At 40.0% G+C, this 9173-nt stretch overlaps 1 pseudogene; it reads right to left on the bottom strand.

Annotated features, from left to right (window-relative positions):
* Nucleotides 1–1864: 1864 nt before the first annotated feature.
* Nucleotides 1865–8726, bottom strand: LOC125220784 (uncharacterized; annotated as a pseudogene).
* Between the last annotated feature and the right edge of the window lie 447 nt (nucleotides 8727–9173).

Genomic DNA, 9173 nt, shown 5'->3' with positions numbered 1-9173 from the left:
TTTTCATTTTTTATAGTAATTTTTAAGCTATTCAAAAATTTAATGTAAAATGATATGCAAAAATTATTCAAAAATACACTTCTAAATAAAATTTAAAAACAAAGTTTCTATCAATATTTTTATGCATCTGCTGCCTCAGCATAATTATTAATTTGTTACTGGGTACAGATTAGATATCCGAAATTGACTACTCATTTTTTTAATTTTGACGTAATTAAAAATATTCAACCATTTTTTGTAAGATTACATTCAAATAATCAAAATACACGAGTAGCGAATGAACATATAAAAACCATTCAAAGAAGCTAATATTTTAAAGTACTCATAATTATCCCAAAAAAAGAAATATATTATATACATAAATAAATATATAGAAAGTATTAAGTAGCATACCGGGGCGTATTGATAAATTGAAGGCCCAGTGCCGCAAGATTTTATATTCGGCCCAAAGAATAGCCTACATTCTGGGCCCATTTGTGGCCCCATTCGAAATTATTTTTGTTCGTTCTTGTTTGTCGCTTGCTGTCTTAAAGTTTTGATTATCCGAATAGGACTCTCGTTTTTTCAATTTTAGTCCGTTCACAAATAAGAGTTTCAGTTTATAGTTACCATAAACGGTATAAAGGCCACACATTCCACCAACTCATTCCACTTACATATCATTTAAAACTAATATATACAGGTGAAACTCATATTCCACTCACTTTCTTCCACTCACTTTTCTTAATACTCCCTCCGCCCATGAATAGGAGTCCTGTTTTTTCCATTTTAGTCCGTCAACGAATAGGAGTCCCGATTCACTTTTACCATAAATGGTAATAGGGTCTCACCTTCCACTAACTTATTCCACTCCCATTTAATTTAAAACTAATATATACAAGTGAGACATCTATTCCACTAACTTCTTTTCACTAACTTTTCTTAACATTTTTTAAAACTCGTGTCGTCTATGAATGAGACTCCTAATGGTGGACAGAGTGAGTATTAACTTGTTAAAACCCGTGTTGAAAATGAATGAGATTTCTATTCGCGGACGGAGGAAGTAGTATACTAAGTCAATAATAGTAAGTTAATATAAATAGGGAAAATATATACATTTCGTACATACTTTCTAAAATTTATGTTAAAAATCAGAATTCTTCGATGAATATGAGAGATTTAAACAATTAAATTATGACAAGTGTTTTGACATGCATTTAATTTGTACACGTATAGAATACTATATGTAAGACTTTTAATTTGTACACATAAATACTATTTTTAGTAGTGGACCTCATATTCCACTAACTCATTCCTACTCACATTTTATTATAAAACTAATACTTTAAAAGTAGGCCCCACATCCCACCAACTTTTTTAACTCACTTTCCATTAGATTTTTTAAAACTCATGCCGGGTCAAAGTGTCCAAATTATCTGGAACGGAGAGAGTATATACTGAAGCATGCCATCCTTCCTTTTCTTTATTAAAAGTGTACATATACATTCATAACCTAAGCATTAAAACTTATATTTTCATGCACACTACTATTACGTATGCATAGTATTAAACAAACACTCTACTTTTAACTAGTTAACTAAATATATAAATGTTTCGTTCTTATATAAATAATTTTTAATACTATGTATAGTTATATTAACTTCATATAATTTAGTCAAATAAACTCTTAAATATTATTCGAGAAAATTAAAATATTTTCCAATGCTAATATTTAAATTTCGGGTTATAGATGTTACACATATAAATATAATCTAATATGGTCTTATCATAATTTATAAAATTGACTTAAATTTATCAATATTACACCCAACAAAAATAATAGTACTAGTACTATACTACTACTTGTTAAGGTGTGATTAATTAATCAGTTTTCAATAGTAGTAACAAACTTCATGAACTCAACATCATTTGCCATGGCACACAAAGTCTCCTTCAACAAACACACTTCAACCTCCAAACTCCAATCCAGCCCCGTGAAAACCGTTACCCTCCCGTCAAAACTGCTCCCCCTTCCGCTCCTGGCTGCCACAGGCGGACCCCACCCGAAGTCGTTCCCATACACGTCAAAGCTCGGAGAGTTTATAAGGATGAAATGATTAGTTGGGATAGCATCAAACTAAACAAACTTAGGCTCCTTCGCCCAACTGCTGAAGAACTCCTTCACCTTTTCCGGCCCCGTCGAATTCACCATTCTGTTAATCTGTGTTGGAGAACCTTGTGAGAAGCCAAGTGATAGTCAAGCAAACTCTACACGTCGCATTGAAGAAGTGAGTGCACGAGAGAAGTCTGATGGTGATTGCACACAATCACAACTCAAACCAAAGTCTGTTGCAGATTCAACAACCAAGTCAGATTCAACAGCCAAGTCAGGGGACCACTCACGTACTTGGAGAGACGTGGTGATCAATGGGACCTCGAAGAAGGTAGTATAGCAGATTTTGTTATGCTTAGTTTTAATTAATGGGATATTATGATGTAGTACAAAGATTAGGAGTAGACTATATATATGTTGGAACTTTGTAACATTTAAACATACTACGAATGAAATACTATCTTCTCCCAATTGCTATTCATGGCATGTTTCTGCTTTACTTATCTCTTCTTGAATTCATATGAATGCTTTCATGGTATCAGAGCAGGATCCTTTTGATCCTGTCTCTCCTACTCAGTCTAGCCTATCTAACTTTCTTTGTTTTTATTACATAAAATGGCAGAATCAAGTGATTCACATGCCAATGCCATTCCTCAATTTGCAGCATTACCCATATTTTCACAATTACCCCCTATCTCTGTGAAGTTAACGGATGGAAATTTTCTCATGTGGCAGCAACGAGTAGATGTTGTTGTGTACGGCTATGGCCTAGAGGGTTTTCTCACTGGAGAAATAAACCCCCCACCTCAGATGGTTCCAGATCCAGGCGAAGGGTCCATGGTGATGAATCCAGCTTTTGTAGCTTGGCAAAGACAAGATAGGAGAGTAGCAGGATGGCTTCTTTCCTCACTTTCTGAAGGAGCTCTTACTCTTGTTGTAGGGCTCAGATCTTCTAGAGATATATGGAGGGCTTTAGAGACCAACTTTGCCAGCTGCTCAACTGCCAAAGTTATGCAGTTCAGACAACAATTGCAAAATCTGAAGAAAGATGCTCTCACAATGAGTGAATTTTTGAGTAAGATGAGAACATATTTTGATTTGCTTGGCTCAGTTGGTTGCAGAATATCTGATAGAGAACAGGTCTTGTACATCTTGGGAGGATTGGGTCAAGAATATGACCCTGCAGTATGTGCTGTTACTTCAAGAACAGATCCATGGAGTATTGGGGATGTCAGTTCTTTTCTGCTAAGTTTTGAGTCTAGAATGGAGACAAGTAGGGCTCACTCAACCAACACTGAAGGCTCCCAACCAGTTTTAAACTTGGTCCAACAGTCAGGACAGAAAAGAGATGGTCCTCCTTATAACAAGTTTGATTCTAAAGGGGGCAGAGGAGGTTCCAGAAACCAAAGAGGTGGACGAGGCAGAGGTTTTGGAAGAGGTGTAAGCAAAATTATTTGTCAATTGTGTGAAAAGCCGGGCCATTCTGCTGCCAAGTGTTGGCACAGATTTGAACAAAATTACACACCACCACAGGTCCAGTTCAGAGGCAATGCACCACCTCCTCAACAACACCAGAGCTACTTTAATCCTTCAGCTCATCTTGTGCAGTCAGTGCCAAGGTCTCCATCGGGCTTATTCTCTGTTGGAAATCAATCTGAGTTCAACTATGATTCGAGTGCATCAACAAGCTGCTGGTATCCGGATTCAGGTGCCACTCATCATGTATCAAATGATCTGAGCAACCTCAATATCAGCTCAGAATATAATGGAGGTAAAAACTTACTACTTGGTAATGGAGCTGCTGTCTCAATTGCAAATATTGGTGAAACTTCTTTTAATTCTCACTCAACTAGCTTTTCTAGGAAACTCCATCTCAAAAATCTTTTGCATGTTCCTAACATTACCAAGAATCTTCTTAGTGTCTCACAATTTGCCAAAGATAATTCGGTGTTTTTTGAGTTTAATCCTAACTTTTGTTTTGTTAAGGATCTGGGAACCAGGGAAATCGTGCTCAAGGGAATACTTGAGAAAGGATTGTATCATTTTCTTCTAGATCATTCCTCAATCAAGAGAAGCTGCAACAGTGCAACTCCAAACCTCCTTCCAGCCAAGAAAATCCAGTTGTTCACTCCATCTGCATAGACAACTCTAAATCTAGCAGTAGTTCAGAAAATAGTTCTAGTCTAAATATAGCCTTGTGGCATAGTAGACTTGGACTACCTACTCTAGATGTTGTTAAGAATGCATTGAACAGTTGTAAAATTCCTTTCACTTCAATGAAAATTCCTTCTCTGTGTCATTCTTGTTGCGTTTCTAAAGCCCATAAACTCCCTTATTCTCTTTCCAATGCAGTATACAATTCACCACTTGAGCTAATTCACAATGATTTATGGGGACCTTCACCAATCATGTCCAGAAATGGTTTCTTGTATTATGTGTCTTTTGTTGATCACTTTTCAAGATTCACATGGATATACCTTTAAAAGCACAAGAGTGATGTCTGTATTGTCTTTAAGAAATTTAAAGCTTTGACTGAGAACCTTTTCAATTCCAAAATTAAAACTCTACAGTCTGATTGGGGAGGTGAGTTTCAAGGTCTGACTTCCTTTCTGAAGGAGAATGGTATAGCCCATAGAGTGTCATGTCCTTATACTCCACAACAAAATGGCCTTGCCGAAAGAAAACATAGGCACATCGTTGACTCTGGTTTAACTCTTTTAGCACAGTCGTTTCTACCTCATAGGTTCTGGGATGATGCCTTTGTGACTGCAGTTCACCTTATAAACCGCATGCCTTCAAAAACCCTAAATAATCTGTCTCCTTATGAGAAATTGTACACAGAGAAGCTAGACTACAATTCTCTTAGAGTTTTTGGGTGTCTCTGTTACCCTTTGACTAGGCCCTATAATAAGCATAAGTTGCAATTTAGATCAGTCAAAGCCACCTTTCTTGGATATAGTACATCTCACAAAGGCTATAAAGCCCTTCTCCCTGATGGTAAAGTCATTGTCACTAGGGATATCATATTTGATGAAATAATCTTTCCTCATCAGTTAGTCCGTTATGCTCAAAATAAACAACCATCTTTCTCTTCTCCAGCTCAATTCCATCATGTCCTTATCTCACATACTCCACCTCCACCTCCAGCTCCTTCCCCTCAAGATACTCACACTCCTTCATCACCTTTCACACCAAATACTTCATCTAATCAACCATCAGCTTCATCTCAACACACTTCAGCTTCAGCTAGCACCTCACTCTCTACTTCTCAATCTCACTTTGCACCACCTTCATCTCACTCTGCTGATCAGCCTCCTCAAATACTTCCACCTGCTCAGACCTCTCAATCCACTCATCACATGACCACAAGATCAAAGGTTGGTGTCTTCAAGCCCAAAATCTTCTCTCTGACCATTTCACCATATTTGCTACCAAAGTCAGCTCTTGAAGCTTTGCTCATTCCTATTTGGAGAGCAGCCATGTTTGCTGAATTCATCGCCCTTCTCAAAAATCGAACATGGATTTTAACTACTCTTCCACCTGGAAAAAACCTCATAGGCTGCACTTGGATTTTTAAACTGAAGTTTCACATTTCTGGTGCCATTGCTCGACATAAAGCAAGGCTGGTAGCTCAAGGATTCTCACAACAACCGGGTTTTTATTTTAATGAAACTTTTAGCTCGGTTGTCAAACCTACAACCATCAGGGTAATTCTGAGTCTGGCAGTATCTAATGGTTGGACAGTCACTCACTTGGATGTGAACAATGCATTTTTGAATGGTCAACTAGAAGAAGATATCTACATGAAACGACCTTTGGGATTTGAGCAAGGAGGTCCTCACCTGGTTTGTAAACTGAACAAAGCCATCTATGGCCTTAAACAGGCTTCCAGAGCTTGGTTCTTCACTGTCTATTCGGTGCTTCTTTCTCTTGGATTTTCTCAATCACGTGCAGATGCTTCTATGTTTTCCAGACAGAGGGGAGATGGAGTCATATATCTACTGATATATGTAGATGATATGCTTATCACGGGTAATTCCTCCACTGCAATCCAGGATATCATTTCTCAATTGAATTTCCATTTTTCTTTAAAAGATCTTGGGGAGGTGAGCTTGTTCTTGGGAGTGGAAGTGATTAAAACTGCTGACAATGGACTACATCTGTGTCAATCGAACTACATCAAAGATCTTCTAAAGAAAGCAAACATGACAGGAGCAAAAGGCTGCCCAACTCCCATGGTTTCTAGCTGTGAGTTGAGTAAAAATGTTGGTGAACCCGTTTCTGATCCCAAGTTGTATAGAAGTGTTGTTGGGGCATTGCAATATGCGACTATCACTCGGCCTGACATAAATTTTTCCGTGAACAAAGTCAACCAGTACATGTCTTCACCGTTGGACACCCACTGGAAGGCTGTTAAAAGGATACTGAGATATCTTTCAGGAACTTTGGACTTTGGAATTCAAGTTCACAAATCGAACGGAGACATTTCAGCTTTTTCAGATTCTGATTGGGCTGCTGATTTAGACGATAGAAGGTCGACTACAGATCTCTGTACATACTATGGAAGGAACTTAATTTCTTGGTGTGTGAAGAAGCAAGGAGTGGTTGCAAGGTCAAGCACAGAGGCTGAGTATAGAAGCTTGGCTCAAGCTGCTTCAGAGGTAGCATGGTTAAACTCTTTACTTGGGGAGTTGAAGATCAAGAAGAAATCAGGTCCATTCATTTGGGTGGACAATATGAGTGCAATAGCTTTAGCTTCAAATCCTGTTCTACATGCTAGGACCAAACACATAGAACTTGACATACACTTTGTTAGAGACAAAGTGTTGGGAAAGGAGATAGAGCTCAGACATGTTCCCACTACTTATAAAATTGCAGATATCTTTACCAAGCCTCTTAGTCAGCAATCCTTCGTTAAGCTGCGAACTAGACTTGGTCTAGTGTCTCTAGCCTCGCTCAGATTGAGGGGGTGTGTTGGAGAACCTTGTGAGAAGCCAAGTGATAGTCAAGCAAACTCTACACGTCGCATTGAAGAAGTGAGTGCACGAGAGAAGTCTGATGGTGATTGCACACAATCACAACTCAAACCAAAGCCTGTTGCAGATTCAACAACAAGTCAGATTCAACAGCCAAGTCAGGGGACCACTCACGTACTTGGAGAGACGTGGTGATCAATGGGACCTCGAAGAAGGTAGTATGGTAAATTCTGTTATGTTTAGTTTTAATTAATGGGAGATTATGATGTAGTACAAATATTAGGAGTAGTTCTAGATTGTTCTGAGGTAGACTATATATATGTTGGAACTTTGTAACATTTAAACACACTACGAATGAAATACTATCTTCTCCCAATTGTTATTCATGGCATGTTTCTGCTTTACTTTCCTCTTCTTGAATTCATATGAATGCTTTCAATCTGCAACGCAGTCCAGCCCAGCCCACGCCCGGACACTTCCCCAGCGTCCAGGGTTACAAACCCCGGGATAATCGCGTTCCCGAAGTACTCGTCGGGGAGGGGCGGGCTCATCCTCCGCCTCGTCCCCATTGGAAACTCAAACGTCGTCTCCTCGTCGGGCCCCGCCGAACGGCACCGTCAGCGGTGGATCCAGGATTCATAAACGAAGGGGGCGAAATATATATTAGTAGGTTCGTTAAGGGCGAAAATGCATTTTTTTTAATTTTTGGGGCGACGTCGGGGCAAACGGAGGGGGTGGACATGGTAATTTTACATCCGGATAAGAGGAAATTAGTCGCACGGAGGGGGCGACCGCCCCCTCCTGTCCCCCCTAGATCCGCCAGTGGGCACCGTATCATGGATCGCCACAAATGGGCTATAACAGCTTGCAGCGACGAAATATTTTCGTCGTTGTTTCTGTTGACAATCGCTTTCAGTTTTGCCCCTTTTCCATTAGTGAGACAAAACACTCTCTCACTCAATTCCGCCGCTGATGCATCAGCAGACACATCAGCATCAGCATCGGAATTGTTTTTATCAGCCGTGATCAGGTGCTGGTCGCGGATGAAAATATCTCTTTCGCCCACGAGATCCAGATTCACCTGATCGCGGCTGAGGATGGGGGGCGTCGAGATTGAATTCGCGGGAGATCTCGGCCCAGGAGTTGACGAAGTACCAGAAGGCGGTGTCGTCGCAGAGGAGGTGGTTGAGGGTGAAGCCGACGAATAATCCATCCCCGAGATCCGTCACCTGGACAACAAGCAGCGGTTGTGACGCGCCGTCCTTGTTGCGGATCCCGGGGAGGGGGAACAAAGCGGGGGCTAGGCTGGCGCCAGACTCATTTACGTCGGCCATGGTGAGGGCTGAGGCGTCTGCATGGACAAACAGGACTCCACCCTCAGCGTGGCCGCAGTCAAGGAAGAAGCAGGTGACGTCGCTGGAGTAGGATTTGGTGGTGTTGAGGCGGCCGACGAGGGTGGGGAAGAAGCGGTGGGTGCGGTGGAGGGAGGTTTTGAGGTGGTGGATGATGGTGGGGGAGGTGGTGTGGGGGAAGAGGAGCCCCATTTGGAAGTATTCAAGAAAGAGGACCTCAAGATCGGAGGGGGTAAGGGTGATCTTGGCCGTTGATTCCACTTGGAGCATCGATGTTGAGATCGTTTGAATTTGATCTTGAGGCATTTTCTTAGGGTTTTGATGAAATTTGAAATGTGTTTAGTTGTTGGAATAGTGAGATTAATTGTGTGGTATTTATGGATTAAATATGTTTGCATGTGGATTGTAAGCACAAATCTTTGAACCTTCAAGCACAAATGTCCGAAAAAAGCATTAATTTTGTTTAAATTATGATTTGTTTTTGTGTCGCATTATTCGTAATCACCATTTTAAGATTATTTAATGAAAACTCTCCTCACTATAGTAGACAAAGTTAATTATGAGGAATCAAATCATTGTTTTTACCTTTTAGTAATCGTGGATCCGCAACCCCGTCCTTAGATACCTTCACCGTATCATGACCCTAAGCTTTCATCTCATTTTTATATTATTTTTCCTCCAAAGCTTCTTTTTTTTTAAAAAAATTATACTCTTTTCGCCCACAAAAAATATACTCCCTCCGTTCTATAGTAA

The sequence above is a fragment of the Salvia hispanica genome, chromosome 1, assembly GCF_029641045.1.
Source record: "Salvia hispanica isolate PSC_SH4W2 chromosome 1, Shi_PSC_v1, whole genome shotgun sequence".
NCBI classification, from domain to species: domain Eukaryota; kingdom Viridiplantae; phylum Streptophyta; class Magnoliopsida; order Lamiales; family Lamiaceae; genus Salvia; species Salvia hispanica.
The sequence above is the reverse complement of the archived record's forward strand: the minus strand, read 5'-3'. Positions and strand labels throughout refer to the sequence as shown.